The sequence below is a fragment of the Saccostrea cucullata genome, unplaced genomic scaffold (assembly GCF_032062105.1).
Source record: "Saccostrea cucullata isolate Sc308-1 unplaced genomic scaffold, CSIRO_AGI_Scuc_v1 ctg57, whole genome shotgun sequence".
Lineage (NCBI taxonomy): Eukaryota > Metazoa > Mollusca > Bivalvia > Ostreida > Ostreidae > Saccostrea > Saccostrea cuccullata.
This window is the reverse complement of record NW_026938498.1, coordinates 614,130-639,135: the sequence shown is the minus strand read 5'-3', so window position 1 is coordinate 639,135 and position 25,006 is coordinate 614,130. Positions and strand designations below refer to the sequence as shown.

The 25,006-nt window shown below is 31.7% G+C and overlaps 1 protein-coding gene across 2 annotated transcripts in view; it reads right to left on the bottom strand.

Moving 5' to 3' along the window:
* LOC134250461 (kappa-type opioid receptor-like) overlaps nucleotides 1–25,006 on the bottom strand; it is a 42,246-nt gene that overhangs the window by 15,309 nt on the left and 1,931 nt on the right. Inside the window, exon 1 of one of the 2 annotated variants that reach the window (XM_062732821.1) lies at nucleotides 969–1,122. The exons of the other annotated variant lie outside the window; for it this stretch is intronic. The gene's annotated coding sequence lies outside the window, so the exon portion shown is untranslated. Of the gene's footprint in view, nucleotides 1–968; nucleotides 1,123–25,006 lie in introns of those variants that run through there. 2 annotated transcript variants of the gene reach the window in all.

Genomic DNA, 25,006 nt, shown 5'->3' with positions numbered 1-25,006 from the left:
GATACATAAAAGTCAGAATAGGTTTGAACTTATCAAGAATACCTTGTCATTAATTATAAATGTCTATATGTGTGACCAGATACTCCAGCATCTGGTACAGAAATATGGATCAAATAAAAACAAAAGAACAATGCTGCAGATGTTTCTTTTGTTTTTGAAATGACAATGCACTCTTCTATTGTACACAATTGACTGGTCGAAACTGTGTAAATATTATTGATACAATGGATGCAAGAGAAACAAAACCAGAAACAAAGGTAGATAACAAGAATATTGTATAGAAATCGTTGAAAACATCATGTACATTTTTATTCTAGCATGAAATTATAAATATAAACTTATTTAGATTATTCCGTATTTCTCTCGAGTGTGTTCTTAGGCTTATACTTGTGCAATTGGGCCTACTGTTTTAATGCCAGCCATTTTTCAAAAATCGATATGCAACGCATTTCTGTGTATTCAATCTCTCTGAAATTTACAAATCAGCATATTTTTGCTTTCTAAAGGACAAGATAGAATCTAATTCCGACGCTTAAAATTGATTTCGAAAAAAAAATTAATAATAAGACAGAAAAAACACAATATTACGAATAACATGCAAATTATGATAGACAATCTGAAGTTTTGACGATTCTCTCATTCTGTGATAGCATGGTTGAAATATTGCTTAAACTTTGTAAGCTAGCGCATCATCTGTTTTCATTGATTGAAATAAATCTGTTCTTATTATTTACAGAGATAAAATAATATTACCATGTAATATTTTCTGAAAGTACATGTAGAAGTATGAAATCTTACGAAAACAAAATACTTAAAATAATAAGTTAATATCTTGATTAAATAAAATCAGAAAAAGATATGTGTTATCGAAATTGCATTTCTATAACTGAACTCATATAATATAATTCAGTACATACTGAGGCAACACCATTTTAAAAGAGTCCAAATAGATATGAGAGGTGACTTACGTTAAGTATATTCTCCTCTAGTTAATATCCTGTATTTATCCACGTGAAAGTGGTATACCGAAGAATAAAAGGGTTCAATTCCAACAAATTAATGTTTTTCTTGGTCCTTCTCTTGCTTGTAAGAGCAGACCGCAAAATCTAAGATGCGTTGAGAATATAACAATCAAACGCGGTTTAGTTGACCTAAAGCTTGAATCGATGTTAGTCTGCCGTCAATAAAATCCATAGTGAACCATTGAAAATATTGAAGGAATTATTTCAATTGGGAAACGAGCGTCTGGAAATAATTAAACGCATACTACATAGTACTTACATCATGATGAATTTCATTTGATGAGTTACTTTGTCAATATTAAGGTACTAGTATTTGGAAAGAAAATAAAAAAATTATTAACTTTTTGGTTCTAAGTTGTTTTGTGTGTATTGGTAAGATGGGTATGCAATGTTCTAAAAATGTCTACAAGAAATGCTAATGTGGTTGTTATAAGGAGTTATTGGATTATTTTAAGTGATTCATTATATATGTATAAATGTATAAATGTATCAATAATGTATTAAGGAATGAAAATAAAGAAGTTCTTTCTAAAAACATGTGTATTTTCCCGACATTTTGTCCCATTTTGATATTTTAGTCTAACAAAACATGCAAACTTTCCTTAAGCTAGTACAGAGATCCATTTACAGAACTAAAATTTGTTCTTGATTTGCATTTTTGAAACAAAATATAATATATAAATAAAATACAAATACAAAACATAAAAAAAGAAAAACAACGAAACAGATCAAAAAGATTTTTTGATTAAAGAAGAAAAAAGAAAACATCCAAATACAAAGAGAGGTCGACATTTTTTACAAACAAAAAATATTTTACAAACAAATACACAATGACTAGTAGAATGTGTTGTATCCAAAAGAAAGTAAAGCAACCTTTTCATGTTCCATTTATGTAATAGAGGCTACTAAGCCCATACTGTACAAATCGCTGTTGATAAGATGGCAGAGCCCGACAAACGAATTTTAAGTCAAATGCAAATGGACGTTTTTTTAAGTGTATTGTTCTGCATGAATTGTCTACGAATTATCCCGTCATTTCTCGAAACAAGGAGAAAGGCAAGAGCAGCATGGTTCAAAAGTAAAGCATACATCCCGTTCTTAACAATTTTAACGATGGACTGTGCAAGATTTTATTCTTAGAAAATAATTACAGAGGTCTTTAAGGAACCTTTATTGGTTGCCTCTAGGCGCCAATAGAACTTAGAAAATATGATTGTGAGAACTAAATTGGAAAACCCATTACCTAATGGGAGTTTTAAAAAACTGGTTCTGACAGAAGATGCTTTCTATGCTATGTAAGCACAGTTCTGACATAGACAGTTTTAATATCCCAGTTACAGACCACACTATTGAATATAAGGAAATCTATTCAGTCAAACTGACAAATACTTACATATAATCAGCTGTAAGGTTTGTCAAAAATGGTACATGCTGGGAGAGCGGGAGACCGCGTACAACTCTTTAATCGCCGTTCTGCCATTAAGACCAAAAAGACCAAATGACTAATTGGAGAAGATCTCAACCTCAAAGCTAGGTCACATATAGAAATGCTTGACATTAGAAGTTATTGAAGATATCCCAAAATAGACAAAAACTAAAAGAAAAAGCGAGGAATAGTTTTGGATGTAGAAGCTGAAGTCATTCCAACCTGATGTGTTCGCAAATCTAATTATGGTTTCAACAGCAAACATCTTTGAATATTCTCTAGGTTTTAGAAAACTCATTGATTTCTTCTCACTCACATAATTGCCATTTCTAAAGAAATTTTTCCTTTTCAATAGAAATAAAACATGATCAACAAATAAAAGATCAAAACATGATTATGTTTTTTAAAATAAAAAAAAACATTCGCAAGGAAAAAAAAACCTAGGCTCGTGGTTTTAGTCGATATTTTTTATGAGTATTTGGAACCAGAGCTATTGCTCTACTAGACGTTTTTATGCCCTAAGGTCTCGTTTCTTTCTTTTAAGGTTTTTTTTCGTAATGCCTTTCTTCTGTGTATTTTCAAAGGACATATAAAAATTTTAAGATGATACTAATACCGGGCATAAAAGATTATAACCTCAAATAGCACCAAATAAATATGTCAATACTCCATACATGAACAATTTGTAATGATATTGGGGAACATCATTGACTTTATTAGAATATAAAAGCAATGCATTGTTTGCACTAAACAACCCTAGATTGCACTTGATTCTCACTGAAATGCAAAAATTTTATACTATACAGTATTTATAAAAACATATAATACGATATTGCTTCAAAAACTTTACTGGAACAATACTTGAATACTCGCCTAGATATTCTATACTTATAATAATTAATTTTCAATCTGAGTATATTAGAAAATGTTTTAATTTCATTAGTATAAAAATTCTATTTGGTTTAATGTACTGAAGCATGGTTGACAAATAAGTCTTGAAACTTCACAAATGGATGCTCATACCCAATTGTTTATTAATTACATATATCCTTTTTAGCTTCATCCTTTTTCAAACAAGATACAAGTAAACGTGTTATTATATTCTGTTGTATTGAAATGTAACTTAAAGGAACATGTACTTTGCAAAGCAAACAAAATACATGTATGTAAATCTCTTTTTTTGTTCACTTCGATGTACGAAAATTAGCTTATTGCACAGATTTCGGAAGAAAGTGACAATCCTTGAATTTCATGAGGCAAGTATAAGTTCAAAGGATTATCCTTTATCCCTAAATGGATTTGTGTGGAAAATGTTTCGGATAATTTGAATTTGAATGATTTGAGATGTTGTTTTGTCTTCTGATTGAAAAACGTTCGCTTATTTCCAAAAGGAAACCAACATGCGGTCTCGAGTGATGGAGCTGATGGTTGTAGCTTTAGATTTAAAGAAAGGAAATATTTGCACAAGAAACAATCGATGTAGTATGTCTTTTAGAAGTGTCTGATTGACTGATTATAACATAATGGTTATTGATTACCTTCGTGTGAATTCTCCTACATTCTTTACTTTCTGGAATAAATTTAAAAAAACCAAAAAAAAAAAAAAACAGTGACCATTTTATATTGGTTCCGCTTTTTTGCCAGTCAATAATCTGACTTCTATATACAATCCAATATACAATCATTATTGTACAGGAGAACAATAATGTAATTTTGATTAAATCGAAGCTTATATATAGTTCTTCCATCGAAAATATGAACAACAGAATTTTATTCTTATTTAATGTTAGAGAGGTTAAGCATTTCACCGTGTACGTCCACTTGTACGTGTACACCTAGAAGTGATTTTACGTGTACGCGTACATGTAACTATCGTAGTTTTCTCTTTAACAAACTGCACGTGTACCGGTACGTGTAAAACGTTATTTCAACAAGGCACTTTATAATCCATTTGTATCAAATAAATCTATGACTTGAAATAAAAAAGATGCATTGGATGTACGTAATAAACTCTCAACTTCATACCAAACAACGGCTGAAAAATATATATTCTGTAGTTTGTGCTTTAGAAACTACAAGTTCTCATATACGTGTACTTGCAAATCTACACGTTGTGTACAACTTGTAGAATTACGCGGTATGCAAAACTGATGACGTAAATCGCAGGGATTTCCCTAGCTACACGTACACGTAGACGTACACGGTCATCTGCTTAACCTCTATATTATCTATACATTGGAATATAAAGTTAGATTTAAAAAGTAAGCCTTAGGGTTTTCTTAACATGCATTTTTGAAATGGTAAGTTGATAACTTTTAACAGATCGTTTCTTATCTCCAAGAAACCTTGAACATTTTGAGATGCGATGCACAGAATGAAAATTGCTGCCTGAATCAAATAGTTTTTATTTCAAGCTTTAATTTGAAGGGTTTTTACTTAAGTTATAATTTCAAGAGTGATTGTGTGTGCTTGAAAAGCAGATAACCTTAAAATCACAATATTCTCAAAGTAAGTAAGGAAATAAATTGCAAAGGTTCACCTTATTCATAGGTTCTTTTAGCTATTTAAAGAGGGACCAGCTGTGGAGGATGTGCAATTAAAGCTAAAGAAATATATGGCGATAACGAACAGTTTTCAATTAGTTTTCCTAAAACGCAATCGTAATATTGGACTTCAAAAATACTTCTCGGATTCGTTGTAACATGTATGCTTGTAATATAATATAAAATATAATTAAAACGGTATTCATTGATTCATGAAATAATTACTACAAGGCTCCAAAGCAGAATAATTATAGGAAAAGTCAAAATTGTAACATTTTGCTAAACTTAAAGTACATGTTCCTTGAAATTTATCAAGAAATACAATAAAGATGTTCAAAAAGAGTAAAGAAACCACGTGAGAGATTTCTTAACAGTTATCATTATTTTAATCTGCTCATTTTATTACACAATTGAAAGCTCATTCAACACCAAGAGAGTGAAAAACTATTTTGTTCTAAGTGCCGATCACTAATTTGATATAAAGTAACTTGTGTTATACAACATCCTGTGCTTTTTATTCTTGTTTAAGCTTTTTGAAAGAAGAAATAATTAAAAGGCAGACTCTCGACCATAAAGTTTCTGATTCAGTCGTATCGATGCCATTAATCTCTGGGAGAAAACTTAGAGAATATGTCAAGGTCAGTGGAGATGTGATACAGATATTTTGGAGACAAGATTCTTCAGGTTATATTTTCTTTATCCTGGATTTCATTAGATGTTTTTCGCTAAAGGTTTTAGTAAGTTGCATAATGAACCAATCCACATTTCTGTAGACTATGGAAAATGTGTAAATGCAATACATAGCATTTATCACATGCACAACCAAACACGTTTCATTTTCGATCAAATTCACCTCTATCGTCATTTGATTATGTCTCCATTATTAACAAAGATACAAGGTTTTTCAGTTCTACCAATTTCATTATCCATGATATTTATTTTTATTGATCATCATCTCATAAAGAGTTTGATATAAAAACCGTCTAAGTTTTGGGTAGATAAAAGAGTTATTCAATAGTATCTGCGCCTGTTTTAATTCCTGCTTTTATCTTCAGCAAGCCTATATCAGAGAAAATTGAATGTATTCTCAGAGTTGATTACGTTCCCCTCCCCGATGATTTTCTATTCTTACTTTAGATGCCATATGTCTGAAATTAATTTCTAGACTAATTATATTTGGTAACCATGATATGCATAAATATGTTAATCTTATAAATTACTTATTGCCCAATACTGCTATTATTAAGATTCATGGAATGAGATATCTGTCTATCAGTTTTGCAAACAAACACACGATCCCGTCTAATTAATCTTGCATTCTGGAGAAAATCTGCTCCCATTGTAAGGAATCAGATATTTGGTTTTCTTTCTTTAAATACGATATCTATCAAAAATGGTGTGAGATTTTACATTAATAACCAAATTCTAGAGCCCTTAACGAAAATAGTCAAGAAACCGCGCTTTTTCGAGCATGCTATATCTGGAAATTCATGTATTTTCAGAAATATCTAATCATTTAACAGCTTAGTAATACAGTATGCCCCTGAGGTTTGATGAATGAATACCCTGTTAGATCTATCATACGAAGATACATTATTTATTTTAATAACACATATTCAATGACAGAGGAAGGATAACATTTCGGGTCTCGAAAAAAGAAAAACCTATTAAATAACTTTGGAAAAGTAATTTGAGCAGTACAATATATCGCACAGTTTCTAATGGCGTTGCTGTTAATGATTTCTAGAGCAACGGTCATGAATGGGAGAAAGAGACAAACAAGGCATCGGTGACTGGGATTACAAAAATCTCTCAAGCAAGAATCCTATCCGAGACATGTATTTCTTCTGTCGAGAGAGAAGAGCAATAATTGACAACTTATCTCACAGACTTTTAACCTACTAAAGGTTCTCAAAAAAGAAATTTTGCCAAAAATTCAAAATGTAACGTTACATGATGTAAATCAATGACTGCACTTTAGAATTTAATTGATGCTTATGCATCGTATTTGTTTATGTCTATTTCACAGAACAGACAAATCTATATGCACTATAGAGTGAATCTATAGATTACCTTGTATAGACTGTACATTTAAGATCTCTTGTATGCCAATCCCCAAGCATAAAATTTCGAATTACAGTGAGTTTATTAGATTTGCCTTCTCACATTTCTCACGTTCATTTCTTAGGGACCGACTTTACGATTTAAATAAAATAGAACACTTTTTCCCTTGAAATCGAATTTAAAGTAATATTTTTTTTTGTTCTTTTCCGTTATAGTTACTTTTTAGTTATTTCTCTTCTCATAATGATGTCATATTGACTCATATAGATGTAGCTAGAGAAATCCCATCATAATTTACTGCGATTTACGTCATTAATTTTGCATGACGCGTAATTCTACAAGTTCATAACCTGTAAATTCAGACGTACACGAAAGTAAGAGCGTTTAGCTTCTCAAATTATAGAATATTTATATGCCAGGCGATGTTAGTTGCAATGTTGATCTTTAATCATAGAATCATTATAAAATGACATGCTGAAATGACGTGTTACACGTAATGACGTGTTACACGTACTGGTATACACATACATATTGTTTAACAAAACACGATATTAGTTACGCGTACTTGTAAAAACACTTCCAGCTTTACACGTAGACACACACGGTCAAATGTTTAACCTCTCTTTTATCCGATGTCTGCTCGTAGTTCTTTCGGAAACTCATGTTATTCTTATATTTTCCTGTTTAGAAAAAAAAAACCTGAAAATCACAACGGAATCTGTACAAAATGACAATAAAAGTCTACGTTTTTGTAGAGATATCATAAATGATTCCCAAACGAGAATACTTCGTCTAATTGTTTATATATCGTAAATTGGCGCAGTGGTTAGGGCAAAGAAAGGCGTGTATCCTTACGTCCTGGGTTCCAATCCACTGTGGGATGTGGAGAAAGGCGTATATATCCTTATGTCCCGGGTTCGCTTCGTACAATACCTCTGTGTGGCCAAGACGTGGCAAAACTTTCTTTTACCTATTGCACCATAAATTATAAATGTAAAATTTCTATATTCTTTATTAACATGTTAACGGTCCCATGTCGCAGTAGGTATTCTGTATATTTGCATATGTCATATATTTAAAAGAGATTTAAAAGACCATATTTTTCTCACTGCTCAAATTGCCGAAAGGTAAATTGTGTTAGAAAACTAGCAGGGACTATATTTTTGGCGGGTGTAAAATTTGGCGTTTTGCCTCTCTTAAAGGTATGAATTTAGTTATAATTTTGGCGTAATATCGCTTTATTTCATCAGTTATTATTTCGGGTTTCAAACGCATCGCTAAATATCAATAGATGACACACAACTTGCAAGACAGATATATAGAATATTTAAAGGTGCGATTGAAATTTTAGCAACATCTAAAAATAAAACGCCAATTAAGCCAAAATTAACACCCCGCTAAAATAACCCGCTATACGGTATAAGACAAAACTTGCAATTCTCCACCAACAAGTGATGGGGTCTCCATATGAATGAAAACTCTTGAGAGGGACATTAAACCAAATAAAATCAATCAATTCAAAGAAAGACTTTTCTCTGTATGTGTCATATAATTATGAATTTTTAGAGTTGAATGAAGAATTTTCGTGATACACATTGCAATGATTTTTAAAAAGTAGAGTCATATATGGAAATGGTCAATTAATCCGATCGAATGATAATCCTAGTATTTGATATAATATTCATAGCATTAAAGTACGAGTACATATGACCTTAGGGAATATGATTTTTTTTTATGGGCGAAGAAATTCTTACGTCAAATGTGCCATCATTGGGTGAACTATAAAAGCATCTTTAATATTTGAAAATCATAAGATCAAATTACTTCTGATCTAATTTTAGAGAACAATATATAAAGAATATTCAATATTTTGTAGTTGAATATGGAATTTATTATACTATTGGGATAGTTTTCTTTTTGTATTTTCACGAGGGAAAGAATAAAAATATCCTGTCTCTAAAATGGAATTGATCAAGTACAAAATAATGAAGATATAGATTTTTTTTTCATTTTTGTTGATTTTATCTTTTCCTGTGTTTTTTTCTTAACTCCGTGTTGCAATGCAAACATTGTAACATATTTACATTTGCTGTGGTTTTCGAAGTCAACTGTGAAAATGATTTGAAGACCTTTTCGTGTATACTCACGCGTAGAAATATACACAGAGAAACTTGCGCTTACATGACGTTACAATGAGGCTACAGCGACGATAGTAAAAATGCAAAGATATAGGGCGGCGAGAAATTCAAATAATGAGTATATGCTTTCAAACATATAAAATGTAAATATAAGGAATGTTTCTTAGTTTTGTGTGAGTTATTGGAATGTAATCACACAAGACTTGCGCGCTTCATGAAATATGCCTACGTGACAAGTCTGTGTGATTTACACACCAATAACTCACACAAATCTTAGAAAACATTCCTTAAATGAATTTCAATATTTTAGAAATGAATTAAATAGCAATACGCGAAGCGGTTTGTATATAAAAAAAAAAGTAAACTGCTCCAACCCAGGTTATAACAGTACAGTGTATTACTTGGGTTGCTATTTAATACATTCAGAAATTAATTTTCAATCATTGTGTATATAAATATGACAATTTCTCCCTTAAAAAACACCTTCAAATTGTTCATATTTTAAACGTAACGTCAAGCGGATAGATACATTTCTGACGTTAGTCATTGACGTAGGCAAACCTGATGATACAAGTTAGATTATTTAGTAAATTTTTTATTCAATCAAATGACGCGTTACAACCAAAATTAAATAATATTTGGAGATTGTTGTTTGTTTAGTCTCAGATTTTGGGATGATTATTTACTCCCTCTGTCTTAGGACGGGAAGTATATTTAACAATTTATGGTGAAGGGAAGGAAATCCATGCTTCTTACTGCACATCTGATATTCTATTACAATATATACGTTGACTGAATACTTTTTGATATCATTTCACAATCTGACAACTTGAGATATTACTTACATTCAATAAAAGAATTTAATCATTTCACTGTTTAAAATGTAATAAATTGTAGCAATTTAACTGTTAAAAAATGCAGCTGTTATAGATAATTGTACAACTTGTTATAATCCTCTTGTTTTGTAAGCCTCAATGTATTGATAAGATAGACGGAAAATTCTGAGGTCAAAATCAGTAAATAAACAAAAAAAATCTAACAAAGGGTAAGGAACAGGTTAGCCTAAAGACGACCCAGGGATAGGATAATTATACATGTACATGTATTTGCTGAAAATGTCATCACAAGGACCATGCAATTTAGGAAATACTGTTTTTAAACAACCTTATTGAAATCCCTGTAACATCAACTTATGTATGAGTAGCCTGCCTTGGTTTAAGAAATGATCATGCTCAGAGCATGCTCTCGAGTAGCGAATAAGTTGGGCTATGTCAACACCATATGCAGTTGATAGCTGAGATACATAAGGAAAGTTGATGATGAAGTCAAAAAATCACATTATTCGTTGGCCTTTGTCCTCTTTGGTCAGTAATACGTCGAAATATGAGTATGAATGTGTCTTTGGCGTCTATACTCAATAAAATATCAAAATATGAAACAGGTGTGGCAGACTCTGTGGTGTCTTTTATTTAAGGTCACAGATATGAATAAAAATAACTTGTTAAATTATAAAGCGCCTTTGAATTATCAAATGTCGAGTTAAAGGCTACTGCAAGTGTTTTCTTCATCTCATTTTTAAAAATAAATCTGCTTCATAGGACCACATTTGTAGACGCGTTAAGCTACGTGAAAGAATTCCAGTCTTTCTTACCACGAGTAATCGAAATGAAATCATAACACTATAAATAGAATCAGAACTAGAAATAGAAAGTTTTATTTGAGAGGCGCCATTTTGAAAATCATTTGAAAATGATTTACAGACAGTGAACTTGATGAACTTTATATCTAGACACCATTCTTTCGCATGTTTTTCCAATCTTTGAACAATAGACCTTCTAAAGTTAATTCACCAAAAACCTTTTCAATTATTTGACGGGAAATTAATGGGAAAAGAGCAATATATAACCACCATGATTAAACAAAATGTTAGTAAAAATTACTGCTTATCATCTTATCAAAGGTTTTGACTAAACAGCAAATAATGCAAATCTGTATGATTTATATCTGTATATAATATAATTTTTGTTACTGGACACTCAATTTTCGCCCACTCTTCTTGAACATTTGATACCCGCGAATCAAACAAATTGAGGAAATTTTGTAAATGATCTTATTCTCTATAGCATGCATACTTCTCTTATTACTGTCATAGAAATTGATGCCTGCCTCATTAACGTCAGAGTTTAAGAGCGAAACATAGTTTTTGAAGATGCATTAAGGCCTTTCACTACCTTACTCAAAGTCTAGATCTACAATAGAAAAATCAAAATCAATCCATCAATTGCTTAGGAAACCCTATGTTTAAGCCAAGGGTATAACCGATCATTAACGAACAATATTCAAACGTCATAGACGTTTGAATGAAATTAATGATGTTCAATTAACCCTTTCGTGGAAAATAAGTATTACATTTCTTTCTTGCTTGCTTATAACGTCCAGCTTTGATTGCTTGTTAGTTTCTGCCTAAGATGCGCTTCAATTTCCGGTTAAAAGAATGAGTATAAAGTGATGTTTCATCCTAGGATATTTACATTGATCCAAATTGCGAATTGTTTTCCAATGATAAGCAATTTAATGTAGATCCCCATTTTTAATAGTAATAGCATCCTGTAACACCGTTTATGTCATGATTAATGAGATAAAATACACAGCATTAAATTTCCTTTGTAATGAACACGATATCAATGACATAAGAATCTATATTCTTGATGATATCTTTCACTTTATATTACTTTTTGACGACTCTGTAAAATAACATTCTTAATAATGCATTTCACATATCTTGCAATTCACATGAGGATCATTCCGATGAAGATGCTAATGGTTTTTTTCTTTTTTTTTTCTTTTGCTAAACATTGTAGAAAAGTTCAACTGGTAAATACAATATGACTCTTCTAGTATGAAGTTAGAATAATTTATTATTAAAAACCATACACGCACTAATTTAAAGACCAAAAAGTGGACATTACCTTAATAGATATTGTCACATGGAGATTAAATAGTATCAATTAAATCTCACATCCTGACATTTAAGTCAGAATATGACATTGTTATTCATATGACGTTCGATTGAAACCGTATTCAATACAATATGAAGTATCCTCTGCATATTTTAATATTATTCTTACATGTAATGAAATTTCAGCAATTTCTCATTCTTTGCTTTTTTGCTCAGATTTTTTTCAGAATATTTTAAAGAAATATTGATTGATCTTTAGAGCACCATACTTGTGTAAATAACTTTAAAACGACCTACTAAGCATTCCAGAAAATTGTAATTAGATCTGAAAGTTTGTGTTGGAATTGTATCCGTCAATATTGATCTCGATCGTTACATTATTGTAAATGGTATGGAGGTCTGGGTTATATGTTTGTCATCATTTCTCCTAGGACTTTGATTATCCCTAACAAATGAATCGTTTACCCATGTGAAAAGCGCGCATGCGCAATGGAAGCTATTAATTGTAAACTACACTTCTCAATAAAATATTAACTTTCAAGCCAAACTACTAAAAGTATATTTTGCCACTTTAGTTTGTTTTACAGAACAAATGAGTTTGAATAATACTTGTACATGATAAGGGATGGGATAAAAATAAATGGTAATTAGTTGAACAAATACACTGTACAGTGCAGTTGAAATACATTGAATTATTCGACGTTTATTTTGAAGAATCTTAATGCTGAATCTTTTTTTAATTTTAGAATTTCCTCATATTCCATTGGGTTTATTAACAACAAAAACAATGAATTAGTACAGAAAATATTAATTTAATGTACATGTACTTTGTAAATACATGTATCACGACTGATTATTAATTTTATACACTTGCATCATATATATCGTAGACGTTACTTAAATTTATTCCTGCGTCGTTTGTCCTTGAACGAAACGGAATCGATATCAAATGTTGCCTTGATTTATAGATCCACATATATATGTTCTTCGTTAGAGGATGCTCTACATAGCGGTGTCCTTGAACACTTTAAACTTTTTTTTATTAGATTTTAAAGTATGTCATGTTACAACGCACTTTGGAAAATTACGCGCTTTGAAAAAAAATCAAAGTGCGTTAAATTTGGGACCAAATCCACGCACTTTGAAATAATAAAATATCTTTTCAAAGTGCGTTAATATCGTCCATATTAACGCACTGTGAAAAAATGCTTGGTCAATATTCTTACAAATCTTAGGTATGATAAATAATTGGACCTGTTTGATAACTCTTCGTTGATGAGGTCACTTCAGAATGTAAAAGTGAGCGATTTTGATTTTTTTCCATATTTTGAAAATTATTTCTCTCTTAAATGTTTTACTGTACTTATTTTTTTCCAGTTTGCATGCATTTTATGTAAACTAAAATTTATTGAAATTTTTCAACGTCATACCAGTTATGCAAATACATATATTTGGGTGAAGCATAGGCATCTGTACGGGGGGGGTGTTAGTCACTCAAATGTTTTGCAAGAATATATATAATGTAGGCATTGAAAATTGGGGCTTATCTTGGGGGGGGGGTCCATTTTCAATTTGCTACCGACGGCTATGTACAATGTATAGGAAAAAAAGAGTTGGGCTGAGCGACCTCCTACTCGTCTTCTCCTTGTTGTCAATGAGGTTGAATGAGTACATGCAAATTATAAAGTTTTCCGAAAGATATAATTATTACAAATTTGTTCTCTCAATTACTAAAATCTGTAAGTCTAGAAATGTTTGTTTTATGCATATTTTTTCAAAGTGCATTAAATGTCCCAATGTAAAAAAAATGTTTATGTACGCTCATAACGCACTTTGAAAAAAATTTTCAAAGTGCGTTGAGTGTGTCGCAAATTTAACGCATGTTGAGAAAAAAAACTTTCAAAGTGCGTTGATTTTGTCCCAATTTTAACGCACTTTGAAATTTTTTTTCAAAGTGCTTAATTTTTTCAAAGTGCCATAAGTAAAAATATTCTTGTAGGCAATGGTATTGTAGAATATGTATCCTTTACTTTCCAAAAATATTTTTCTTTGTTTTGAAAACTTAACAAAATCTCACATCTGATGCTTAAATCATCTAAGGTGAAGAAACAGCTGTTATATTTTCAATGATTTAATAAATGTTTGCATACATATATAGGTCGATGAAAACTATTGATGAGGCAAGAAACATGTACATAGATAAAACCCATTTTAATATTCGTCGATTCTCTTAGATCCTTTATTATCAAAGTTATATTTAAAGTAGTAGCATATGAGATCCGTCTTCCCTTCATCTTACGTAACACACGGGCAATTAGTCCCTATGATGTCTCTCCTTATTAAAGTTATCAAAAATAGGATAGCTTCTTTTAGCAGTCACGATCGATTGACGGATAGATTATCGCTTACATTTGAATTTTATTATACAATACTCTTCTCTCTCCTAGCTCAAGCTGTCTTTCCAATTAAAAAAAAAAATTACATTCTACGGGTATTTTTTATTCTATTTTATTTTTTAATTATTTTAATTTTAAGAGCAATACATGCAATTCGAAACAACAATGCAATTCTTTTGAAAAGTTATAACAGATTTCCGCGTTAAACTTTAATTATGCATGTATTACCTATATATTTTATACAATACTCTTTTCTCTCCTAGCTGTCTTTCCAATAAAATAAATATATTTAATTATTTACATTTGACGGGAACTTTTCCAAAAGTTTTGATTATTACAGCAATTCAAACGATTCAATACAAAAATGCTATTTTTCTGAAAAGTAATCATAGTTTTCCGCGTAAAACTTCAATTATTATTCATGTCTAACATATATATTTTATATTTTTATTAAAATCATAATACTCTTTTTTAGAATTTTAAGTAGGTAGAAATTTAATAATCATTCTCTGCTTTCCATAAAAAATGAACTTGCGATAGCAGTTGATGGATCAATGATAAATATATTATAAACTATTTTTAGTAAATAACACTTACCCTACCCTATCCAAAAAAAATTATATATTTTACGCTTTCCACTTTAATCCCAATCTTTTTTTTATTTGTTCTCATTGATAAATCAATTTTTTTTTAAGAAATGAAAAAAAATCATTTTTTAAGTTTCATTGAGTTTCACATGAAGTCGGTCACGTGATCAAATTCTATAATGAAGGGCGTTATAGTAGATTTGATCACGTACCGACTTTATCATACCCCAATGAAACACTAAAAATGATATTTTATTTGTTATTTTTATATTTGACTTTTTTAGTCGTGTTACAAAGATATATAGACATTATTTAGACTTTGCTTTGGAAATGTAACATAACGTATCTACGACGTCATGTGACGTCACAATCGGTACTTTCCAAATGGGTGGTACAGTTTGCTTTTCATACTCAAAAAAGTCTGATCCAGTGACCAACTGCATGTCAGTGAAAATTGAATTTCAATTTTATTAACATTGTTATATAAGGAAAGACATCAGCAAATGAAAATATTCTGTCTTGAAACTTACATTTTTTTTTTCAAATAAAGAATGAAATTAATCAAAACAATTCACATTGAATTTATGCATTTATTTAAAACAAACATAATAGGTGTTTTTTTTCTCTTGATTGACGAACCTTTGCACAATTTTTTTTCTATTCTAGAAATTTGAACAGTGTTGAAAGTAAATGCAACTCCTTGCATCAAATTAGATTAATAAATGAAAATGAGAGCTTCATGAAATGGAATGCATTTAAGAGCCAGTCCGCGAGAAAACCATGCAAAATTCAAAAAATCGTCCAAATGGAAGGTTGCAACTTGGGAATTTTAAGTGGCTTAAAATTTTCTACATAAAGGTAGAAGTCAGAATATCCACCAAAAAATGTCGAACCCTGCATCTATTTTTAGTAACAGCTCATTTGCATATTTGTCGAAAATCACACAAAATTTAATGGAAAATGTATACAAATTGATCAAGTCAAAAAGTTACCTTTTGTCATCAGTTTACTTTCAAATTTTGTTTTATTTTCAAAGTCATGGTCCAATTAACACAATTAATGAGGAAAAACTTAACGTAGAACCTATGTCGTATGACATCATAACTAGTGAATGTGTTTAGTCTGTGCTAGATCCATTATGACGTCATAATTAATTCCATGTCATTTCCCGTACTTTACAGCTTCAGTATAGAAATGGTAGAAAATACTGCATTTTGAAATTCACAGAATTCAATTTAAAATCATGCCGAAATAATCTTCATAATATTTGATATATATATTTTTTTTAATATAATGCTTAATGACAATATATTTCTTGAATTAGAGAAACCTGTAGGCACCTTTCATTTAATAGATCTTGACCTTAATTAAGTTGACAAATCCAAGACTATATTGTGTGATGAAATTGCCATGTATACAACAAACTGTAATAATGTAAATGGTCTGTAACTATTTTGAAGGAATGCAAAAATCTTTTTTAAAAAATCGTCAGTCTGCCAACTAAATGGTGTAATATCTTGATGAAATGTGTCTAAGTCAAAGATGTATGTGTTGTAGATTGTGTGTACATTTTGTGATATCTATCATGAAATGATGTGCATTCCTTTTCATAATTATTTGTTACTTATTCATATTCTTGGAGTTTTATTACAATTTCTCTATTAAATATGATCTTTTAAGTTAAAAGTACAATTTTTCATAAACATTTTAAAGCTGAAAGTAGCCCTGCACAGTCATTTAATAATAAAATCCGTGTAAGTGCAAAAAAGTCAAGAATATTAGTATCGGTAATTAACCTATTTCTCATTAGTTAGAGGGGAAAGGTATATATTTTAATCACTTTTTGTAATCATTTGGGTATGTTCTTTATCATGTTAAAGATTGAAAACATTGTGACAAAGATTTCTGATATATATTTACAAATGTAGGGTGGAAAATTGACTGAAAATAAATAGAGTTCATTTGCCTATAGTTTTGAAAATTTGGACTTATCTTTTATGTCAATTGAATAAAAAAGAATTTATTCTCGGGAAATATTGTTTAATACTGTTCAATTTATAAACAATAGAAACAACGATGTTTAAAGAAACAATTCTCGGATTTTGTTGTCTTCTTTGCATGACAAGTACCCCTAAAATGACTGAAATTGTGAAGTCGCAATATGTATTTATCATTCCATGTTTAACTGGCTGCACTACATTTAATAGCAAGGAAACATGGCATGTGCTTTTAACTGATTGATAAGCAAGTGCTAATTTATCATTATGAAAAGTTTGAAAATCTTGTGACAAAGACTTCTCCGACATAGGTTCTACCTTAATTCAAATAAATATTTTATTTTTTACACATCTATTTATAGATCCTAAATAAATGAGTATGATTTTTTAGCCATTTTTAGATGCTCATTTCTCTCAAGACCAAGGTTGAAATTAAATTAAATTAATTGTTACTTTAAGAATGATCTAAGGTCTACTCTGTATTAAAATATTGAGCTTGGGAAATAATATCTACATGTTGTAAATTAACTTTGAAATACCATATTTTGCTACAATTTCACATATTTTAAATAACAGACTTTTACCATATTTTTGGATTATTTCTATGATATTTAAATAAAAAAAGAAGATTCTTAATCTAATTTATTTTTTAGAAGAGGAATAACTGATTTGAATACTTCATATAACTTTCTTTTGCTTATTTTAGCCCCTTGTTACCAATTTGCTGGAGTTAAATTGTTATCTCCCCTTGTTGGAACTCTTTTGTACTATTGGGTAAAAAGTGACAGGTATGTCAATATGGAAAGAAGTCATGTATGATCATTTTTTTCTTCACATGGGAAGTTGCTGTGGAGCATTATTACACTATGAAAGAGAAAAAACTTATTTTAAAATATTTGAATGTAAGAAAGAAACAACAACTTAGCTTGAATAAACAAATAACAGGCCCAGAGGAAGCAATTTCAGTGTGGGGGAGGGGGGACAACCTACATTATCAACTACCAAGAATTCCATAGAAAGTAAAAAAAAAATAAAAGGTCATCAGATGTTTTTTTTTTTATTTTGGGCATTATACATGTAGTAGCTATTAATGGTTATTAACAGTTACAAAATTTTTCCTAACAAGTACAATATTGAATAGGAAATTAAATCAAATAATAACATATTTTAAATCAAAATATATTTGATATTTTGTTTAAGGTACCTGGCCCCGTTCAAGTTTAAGATCATTTTATTCACTCAAACCATTTCAGGTACATGGGGACAATGAAGAATATATTAACAACATATAAATTCAGGTCAGAGGTACAAGTATGAAAAGGAAAAGAAAAACACATATGAAACATGTAATAATGAAATAAGCGAGGGGAAAATCATAGAGGACTCACTAACTAAAATCATATATTTTCAATATAAACGTACGTATTTTTCTTAGTGTCTTAGCAACTTGTTTTGTCATCAGTTGAGAAAATATAAGAATACAAACAGGCATTTGATTGCATACTCTCAACAAATTCAAAAATAATTGGTAATTTCAATCTACATGTAAATTTATTACGTTTCATAAATTTAATGTGTTTTTGAGTTAACAAAACACCGTCATTCCTAAGCATATTTTTCATTTTACATTACATACTTTTAACTACTGTGTTACGTAAGATTCATATATTGATGAAGTCAGATCTCCCATTAAAAATCATCAGCTCAAAAGGAGATGCCACCGATTTAGGTACCCCATCGATATAGGACCCTCCACGATAAATATTGGCAAAATTATTCGGAGGAGGGTACTATCCCCCTCCCCCCCCCCCCCAAGAAAACATGAGTTGTTACTGCAGCCAAAACTTTGCTAGTTTGCAGTACAAAGTGGTAAAAATTCAAAACTGGCGACAAACATGATAAAAGACTGAATTCATATTCAGTCGTTTAGGGTATTTCGAATCACCCCGCATTTCGTGACACTCGGTAATTTACCTTAATTATGTTCCCCAAACGAAGTTGGGGAACATATTGTTTTTACTCTGTTTCTTATTATTATTATTATTATTAAGGTCTTCCGACTTCCTTCGGAAGACCTTATTGTTATTCGTCTGTTTTTTATTATTATTATTATTATTCTTTTTTTCATAGTTAGGGCGATATCTCCGCTGTGCGTGGACGGATTTGAAAGATTTTTACAGGGATGATGCATCATGAGAATATCTCCAGACGTGTTTTTCATTTTTTCAAAATTCACTTTCGTTCGCGATTTTTGGGGATTTTTGTATTTTTTAAAAGGCATTTTGTCCAGCAGTTTTCTCGAGAACGGCTAAAGATATGAAAGTGAAACTCACTGAGGTGATAGAACATCGAACTCCATTATGGGGAACAACCTTTATTTTTCGTCGTCGGCACTTCCGGTCGCAAACGGAAGTGAATTCAAAAAGTCCTATTTCTCAACTTTTTTGTTTTCCGATATTTTTCTTTAGGATTAACAGGATTTATAGTGTGTCTTATGAGAATTCTAAATATGTGTTCAGTATCTTGATTCGTGCATATATTGAAAAGATATGACCAAACCAAACTTTGTCCTATTGTCGGGGGTTCGAATCCCGCTCTGGGCATTGAAATTTTTTTTTCTTCGTTTATGTCTTTTTTCAGTTACAAATGACTTTTATCTCTTTTATAACACATATGGAATATTTTGCCGATTTTTAAAAGCTATTTTTGAGATATTTTGAGGAATACTTGCAATTATCATGATGTATGTTGAGAGACTGCTGTGAATAAATGTAAACAAAAAATACATTCTGAATTCTATTTCATGGGATGATGCAGCATAGAACTCTAACGAAAAGTCGGTCGGAAGACCGCTTGTTGCTCTAGCAACAAGAACGCATCTAGTTATTATTATTCCTGGGAAAATTTTGTCCTTGAGTTATCTTGTAAACTACACATCCGACTAAGGTAAAATGTTTTTAGGGTCAATAGACATGTTATGTAGATTTGCCGAACAAAGGTCATTTTGCGCGCACGTGCTTGCAAGAGCGCGCACGTGCAACATGTAAAATGACCGATTTAATTGATATAGGCGTAACTTTTTAAATTTTTGATGAAATGCTTTGAAACTCATAATGTAAGGATATATTAGTAATATAGACAATATGAAATGGTCAAAATAGCAAGATCTCACGCGCATGCACGTGCGCTTTGCTCTGATTGGCTGAAACTAAAGTCTCAATATCTTTCTTGTTTTTTGAGGAGATCCTTTGAAATTTTGAACATAGCCATGCATTAGGATATCCTACAACATGATACAAAGAAATTATCATGAAAACACGTGCATGCACGTGCGCTGCAATCTGATTGGCTGAAACTTTAAATAGCTATAACTCCCTTGATTTTCAACCAAACAGGATGGGATTTGGAACATAGATATATATAATGGACATCTACAAGAAGGTATGGTCTCCATGCACATGCATACATGTACGTATACGTGAGCTGCAATCTGATTGGCTGAAACTTTAAAAAGCTATAACTCCCTTGGTTTTCAACCAAACAGGATGGGATTTGGAACATAGATATATAAAATGAACTTCTACAATAAGGTATGGTCACCATGCCGTGCATACACGTGCGTGTACGTGAGCTGTAATCTGATTGGCTGAAACTTTAAACAGTTATAACTTCCTTGGTTTTCAACCAAACAGGATGGGATTTGGAACATAGATATATATAATGGACATCTACAAGAAGGTATGGTCTCCATGCACATGCATACATGTACGTATACGTACGCTGCAATCTGATTGGCTGAAACTTTAAAAAGCTATAACTCCCTTGGTTTTCAACCAAACAGGATGGGATTTAGAACATAGATAGATTTAATGAACTTCTACAAGAAGGTATGGTCACCATGCTCATGTATGCACGTGCGTGCACGTGAAATGGGTAAAATCAAAAATACACTTGAATGAGCGAATTTTTTAATACTTTTGGATTAAATACTTTAATATTTAGTATATTAAAATATATAGATTGTGTAGACAAGATGATATGGTCATTACGTATATGCCTTCACATGTGCACACGTGCAATGCTAAAATTTGAATGAGCATGGTACATTTCTGGGTAAACATTGTTAAAATTTCAAATGCATAGAGTTTGTGTTAATAAATAAAGCTTACAGGGAATATGGCACCAAAAGGGAGTTGGGGAGCGTTTGGGGAACATCTGTAACGGTCCCCGTTACAATTAGCACTAGTTAATTCGTTAATTTGCTATCCTTCTCGAAGAAAATTTCCGTGTATAAACGTTGCAGAATATTTCTCATTGATGTTGTGGCGTTGTTGGTGGATGAAATCCAGCATAATAGGTATTGATAGAACGGCAAATTTTATGAGCTTTCATGAGCATTAATAATTTTTTATTACATAAAAATGTATATGTTACCACCGCATTTGTAGCCCCCTACAGTTTAGGGTATATCGAATCACGTACATGTATCATGTGCATGACCGCAACTGAAAAATTGCACACCTTCATACTTGTTATATGCCCGATATTTTGATAAAATCGGTTTTCTTTACATGCAAGGGACCTATGAAAATTATGAAATTGAAAAGCTGTGAAGAGTTAATGAGTAGCTTGACCAGTGTTGATCCTTTTATCATACATGTGTAAATATGGACTTACACGCATATACATGTACACATATATGTATACTGTGCACGTATGCAGTGATTTATGTCATATTTAATAATTGTGATACATATATCTAAACAAGAGCTAGTTTTTATTCCTTTTCACACATTTCTTTTATTATCATCATCATTACATGTATATGATCTTTTCTCTTTTTTTTTTTGGTAGCCGATTCGTAGAATTATGATATTTTCAATGTTAATTGTTTTGCAGGAAAAAAAAAATCACAAGGGCAAAAAAGTGACATAATTATATTTACAGGACAACAATTTACAGTCATGTAATTTCTAAAACCCCTATTTTCTTGGTAATAATTGCTGCACATGCACATGATACATGTACATGTTTTCTGCATGATCCGCTTCTGAAAAGATGTTTTATAGTGCGAATAAAGAGGGGGGTGTTGATAACTTTTAAATAAACAAGAACAATGAAGAAAATTTTAATTCTTTTTAATCTTGGAGCTTTTTATAAACAATACTAACTAGTTCATCATTATGATGATGTTTTCTGACCGTTTTCATCACCCATGAATAAATAAATAATTTACCTGGTGATTCGAAATACCCAGAAGTGATTCGCAATACACTAAAAAGGTGATCCAAATATAACCCCCGTCAAGGTCGCTGTATCGAAGATAGACTCGTTCGATCTATAAAGTAGATCTGATTTTTCACTAAATTGGCTTTCCTTTGATACCAAACAACCATGTGAAAAGTTTTTAATAAAATCATCTGCAGTCAAAATGTAAAAGGTGATTCGGAATACCCTAGCTGCAGCAGATCTGTAGCTCTCCGAAAAAAAAAATATTGATAGAGCTCCGGTCTATCAATATTTTAGCTCACCTGAGCCGAAGGCTCAAGTGAGCTTTTCTGATCACATTTTGTCCGGCGTCCGTCTGTCTAGCTGTCCGTCTGTCCGTCTGTCTGTAAACTTTTCACATTTTCGACTTCTTTTTTAACTATGTACTTAGTTGGTTTATTTAATACCCGCCCTAGAACCGCTGGGCCAATTTCAACCAAACTTGCCACAAAGTATCCTTGGGTGAAGGGGATTCAAGTTTGTTCAAATGAAGGGCCACGCCCTCATTCAAGGGGAGATAATTGGGAATTAATGAAAATTTGGTGGCATATTTTAAAAATCTTCTCCTCAAGAACCACTGTGCCAGGAAGGATGAAACTTATGGGGAAACATCCTCAGGTAGTGTAGATTCAAGTTTGTTCAAATCATGACCCCCAGGGGTAGGGCGGGGCCAAAATGGCTGACCAAAGTTTTACATAAAAATATATAGGAAAATTCTGTAAAAATCTTCTTCTCAAGAATGACAAAGCCATAATTCATCATATATATATGGAAGCATGCTCAGGTAGTGTAGATTCAAGTTTGTTCAAATCATGACCCCCGGGGGTAGAGCGGGTTCAAAATGGCCGACCAAAGTTTTACATAGAAATATATAGGAAAATTCTTTAAAAATCTTCTTCTCAAGAACGACAAAGCCATAATTCATCATATTTATATGGGAGCATGCTCAGGTAGTGTAGATTCAAGTTTGTTCAAATCATGACCCCTGGGGGTAGGGCGGGACCAAAATGGCCGACCAAAGTTTTACATAAAAATATATAGGGAAATTCTTTAAAAATCTTCTTCTCAAGAATGACAAAGCCATAATTCATCATATTTATATGGAAGCATGCTCAGGTAGTGTAGATTCAAGTTTGTTCAAATCATGACCCCCGGGGGTAGGGCGGGGCCAAAATAGCCGACCAAAGTTTTACATAGAAATATATAGGAAAATTCTTTAAAAATCTTCTTCTCAAGAATGACAAAGCCATAATTCATCATATTTATATGGAAGCATGTTCAGGAAGTGTAGATTCAAGTTTGTTCAAATCATGACCCCCAGGGGTAGGGCGGGGCCAAAATAGCCGACCAAAGTTTTACATAGAAATACATAGGAAAATTCTTTAAAAATCTTCTTCTCAAGAATGACAAAGCCATAATTCATCATATTTATATGGAAGCATGCTCAGGTAGTGTAGATTCAAGTTTGTTCAAATCATGACCCCCCAGGGTAGGGCGGGGCCAAAATGGCCGACCAAAGTTTTACATAGAAATATATAAGAAAATTCTTTAAAAATCTTCTTCTCAAGAATGACAAAGCCATAATTCATCATATTTATATGGAAGCATGCTCAGGTAGTGTAGATTCAAGTTTGTTCAAATCATGACCCCCGGGGGTAGGGCGGGGCCAAAATAGCCGACCAAAGTTTTACATAGAAATATATAGGAAAATTCTTTAAAAATCTTCTTCTCAAGAATGACAAAGCCATAATTCATCATATTTATATGGAAGCATGTTCAGGAAGTGTAGATTCAAGTTTGTTCAAATCATGACCCCCAGGGGTAGGGCGGGGCCAAAATAGCCGACCAAAGTTTTACATAGAAATACATAGGAAAATTCTTTAAAAATCTTCTTCTCAAGAATGACAAAGCCATAATTCATCATATTTATATGGAAGCATGCTCAGGTAGTGTAGATTCAAGTTTGTTCAAATCATGACCCCCCAGGGTAGGGCGGGGCCAAAATGGCCGACCAAAGTTTTACATAGAAATATATAAGAAAATTCTTTAAAAATCTTCTTCTCAAGAATGACAAAGCCATAATTCATCATATTTATATGGAAACATGCTCAGGTAGTGTAGATTCAAGTTTGTTCAAATCATGACCCCCCAGGGTAGGGCGGGGCCAAAATGGCCGACCAAAGTTTTACATAGAAATATATAGGAAAATTCTTTAAACATCTTCTTCTCAAGAATGACAAAGCCATAATTCATATTTATATGGAAGCATGCTCAAGTTGTGTAAATTCAAATTTGTTCAAATCATGACCCCCAGGGGTAGGGCGGGGCCAAAATGGCCGACCAAAGTTTTTAAAGATATATATAGGAAAATTCTTTATGAAACATTATAAAAAATAGCAAATCCATGATTGGTCATGGTACTACTTTTGGATTTAAACTTTACAATAAAAAGCCATTTTCTACTTTTTCCTACCCTTAGTGCTCAGGTGAGCGATGTGGCCCATGGGCCTCTTGTTTTCGGAGAGCTACAGATCTGCAGCTAGGAATACCCTAAATGACTGTTCATTCAAATTGGGGCGGGGGGGGGGGTATCAACTTCTGTCGAG